The sequence below is a fragment of the Pteropus alecto genome, unplaced genomic scaffold (assembly GCF_000325575.1).
Source record: "Pteropus alecto unplaced genomic scaffold, ASM32557v1 scaffold74, whole genome shotgun sequence".
NCBI classification, from domain to species: Eukaryota; Metazoa; Chordata; class Mammalia; order Chiroptera; family Pteropodidae; genus Pteropus; species Pteropus alecto.
This window is the reverse complement of record NW_006436291.1, coordinates 855,287-859,151: the sequence shown is the minus strand read 5'-3', so window position 1 is coordinate 859,151 and position 3,865 is coordinate 855,287.

The window sequence follows — 3,865 nt, the reverse complement described above, 5'->3', positions numbered from 1 at the left end:
GCCGCAGGGGCGGGAGGGGGACCTGGGGACACAAGGCGAAGGGGACAGCACTACGTGGAACGTGGTAGGGTGCTCTTCGAAGTGAACGTAGATTGGTTTAGAATGGATGTGGTAACCCTAGTACAAACACACGCACACACACACACACACAAAAGGAAATGTTTTTAAAAGACGGGCGCTTGCTATGCTGAAGAGGGGGTAAAACAGAACCGTAAAAAATGCCGGGTTAGAACCAGAGAAGGCGGAAACAGTGGGAGGAAAAAGAAACGAGGAACAGACTCAAGGAAGAAGAGACAGCTCCGAACACGCTCGGGGCAAACGCGACGCCATCCGAGCTCGCTCTGGACGCGGACGGTCTCACGCGCCAGCGCACAGCCCACGCCGTCGGGCGAATTCGTAAAACACAAGACCCGACTGTAAGTCGCCGGCAACAAACCCGCTTCAAAGACAGAGACGGGAGAAGCTGAAAGCAAAGGGGCGGCGAAGGGCACCCCGCGGAGGACGAACCGAGGGGGGCTGCGGCGGCTGCATCGATTCCAGGTTTCAGAACAAGAAAACTTACCAGGGAGAGAGAGGGGCGCTGGATAGTGGTATAGGTCAGTCGTGACATGCACCCCAAAACTGCATCGCTGCACGTGAGGCGAGCCTGGTAACTGTCTCAGCGGCTGGAAATGAGGACAGAGTTCAGCTCGACGGCGCAGCCCACAGCGGGTCTGCTGGACACCCACGGAGCGCTGCGGCCGGCGGCAGCCGAGCAACCTGCTTCCCACGCAGAAAGAGTCACGGACGTCGCCACTTCCCTAAACGCCAGCAACGAGCAACCAGAAGTCGAGATCTTAAAAACGGCTCGGTTTGCAGGCGCTCCAAAACACGGAATTTCTTAGGTGTACACTTAAGGAAGAACATACTACAGGATCCGTGCACGCATTTCATGAGAAAACTCTCACGAAAGAAAGCGAAGGTCTAGATAAACGGCAGACGCTTGCACATGAGGGTTCGGTGTTGGTGAGCGGTCGGCCCTCCCCAGCTCCATCCGGGCGTTCGGTGCGACGCGAAGCCCTTTCGTAGAGACTGACAACCCGATTCTAAAGTTTCTATGAAAGGACAGAAGACTCGGAAAAGCAATTCTGAAAAAGGACAAATTTGCAGGACTCGCCCTACCTGGTTTCAGGAGCTGCTGTCACGCTGCAGCAGTCACGTGGCACTGACACAGGGACCCACGTGTAGGTCGGTGGAGCCGAGGACAGGTCCGGACGCCAGCCCACGTGTGTGCGGTCAACCGGCTTTTAACACAGGCGCAAGGCAGTTCAGAGGAGACGTGACAGTCTCTTCAACACACGGAGCAACTGGGCGCCCGACCGCAAAAAAAAAGGGAAGGAACCTACACACAGACCTTACGCCTCTCCCTAAAAGAAGAAAAGGAAAGCTCAAAATAAACGACTTCTCATGGGCACAAGGTTTCTCCCTGGGGTGAAGAGAATGTTCTGGAATTGGACAGTGTGGCCATTGCACAAACTTGTGACTGTACTAAAACCATTGAATTGTCCACTTCGAAAGGATGAATTTTCCTATATGTAATTCTATTTCAGTAAAATAAAATGAACTCAGAATGATTCACAGATCTAAACGTAACATGTATAACTATAAAACTTCTAGCTCTTTCTGTAAGTGGGCCGAGGTGACCTCTGAAAAAGGTTCTATTCACTTGAACCAGAAAACCCACAAAATCATGCAAATCGAGAAGTTCAGATCTTCGTGTTCGCTGTAAGAACACTCGTGACACTGCCCAGGCCATCAAGGGGCGGCATATCCGAAAGCCACCTAAGTGTCTGAAGGATGTCACTTTATAGAAGCAATGTGTGCCACTCCGTCGTTACAATGTGGAGCCGGCAGGTGTGCCCAGGCCAAACAGTGCAGCTGGATCAGGGTCAGTGGCCTAAAAGAAAACTCCGAATGGTTGCCACACGTGCCTGGAAATGCAGAGGGTGACGCTGAACTTTGGTTTAGATGTAGACTCCCTAGTCACTGGGCACAGCCGGGGGACAAAGCTCCCAAGACGCAGCGCGGAACGCACAGATCTCGTGGGCGGGTGGACCCCTCATGAGTCCCCCTGCCACACTGAGGCGACCCTCCCCGAGGAAAAGCAGAGGATCCCTAAACCGGGAGAGGAGTTTGCACAGAAGGAAAAGATCCCGGAGGAAGCTGCCGAAGCTAAAACTTATGGCCCAGGAGTAAATGTAGCATCGAATAAATGCTAATAAAAGTTAAAAATATATGTATTTTTAAAAGGTCTAGAGGAAATCTACATGATCTCGGGTTCGGTGTCGAGTTTTCAGACGACATGATCCATCCATAAAAGAAAAAAATTGTTAAGTCGGACCTCTTTAAATTTCTCACTTTCTACCCTGTGAAAGATGCTATTAAGAGAATGGAAAAAAAAGTCACAGACTGGGAGAAAATATTTGCAAAACACATGAAGGATTCATATCCAAAACAGACAAAGAAACGCCTAAGACTCAAGAATGAGATGTCGAGCAAACCAGTTAAAAAGCAGGGAAAAGATCTGCAAAGACCCATCACCGGGGCAGAAAGACGGTGGCAGCTGAGCGGGGAGGAGATGCCACACGGCCTGCAGTCGGGGCCGCCAGTGAAACCGAGACTCAAAGCCCGCGGCTCGGACGGGCAGGGCCACGCCGGCTCGGCTGGCGGGCGTGCACCGCGGTCCCGCGTGAGAGGCAGTTTCTCCTAAAGCTAAACAGAGGCCTCCCGATGGCCCAGCACTGCACGGCTGGGTGTTTCCCTGGCCCATTCGAACGCTTGGTCCGCGCAAAAAACTCCGTGAAAAGCTGGGGTGCGCGGACGCTGCCTGGCCGGCCGGATGCAAAACCCGACCTTGGATGAGCACTGGAGCTGGGCTGGCCCAGGACGGACCGCAGGCCCAGCGGCTGGACAGCGTCTGAGGCGAGGGCTCTGAGGGGGCGCCGATGCTGTCCCAGCACCCCGAGTGGACCACCCCAGGCCGTTTCTGAATCCTGCTGTGACCCGAAAGGGACGTGGAGACACCCCCAGTTAAACCCGGCATCACCGTAAGTCACCGGGGACGCAGCCCTGAGGCGAGGCCACGGTTCTGCCTCTCAGGGCCGGCGGCCTCAAGCAGAAGCTCAGCCTCGCTCGACCTCGCCACCTGCACGAGGCTGGGTCTGGGCGAGGCCAGGCGGCCGGCGGCGGCCACTGCAGGGAGTGAGTGGTGAGTAGGAGGCTGAGGCCCAACCCCCAACCCCGACCCCCAACCCTGACCCCTGACCCCTGTCCCGGGCAGGCCTCACGGGGCCAGGCTGGCCGGAGGCGCCCGTCCTCAGCATCAGGAAGACTCAAGCAAAGGGGACGGGAGAGGGCTTTGTAAATTGCCAAGAGCTAAATAACCGTCGGGATTATTATTATTTCTTATCACATTAACGACCCAGCCTTCCGAGTGGTCGAGCTCAGGGCGCCGGCGCTGGTTAGAAATTCCCGGAGACTCCGCGTCATTCTGCCAACCTTTCCATTAATTCTTGCCTCTTCTCTCATGAAATGCAATTCCTGGAGCTGTTAATAGCTCCACGGTCTGTCCCCTGATTAAATAACAACCCAGGATCGCTCACTTCGCTGGTCCCCATTTTAATCACACTGCCGGCCCAAGGCACCCCCGCATCGGACGTGTGCCCGCGGCTGGTGCTGGCTGATTAGGCAGACGTCACCGAAGCACCCCATCCACGTGCAGACTGAGCCTCTAACACCGATTGTTATAAGCTTGCAGTTTCCGGGGGGTCCACTTTTACGAATAACCAGGCTGGGACTGGCTCGTCTGCAGCGGAAGAGCTGACCA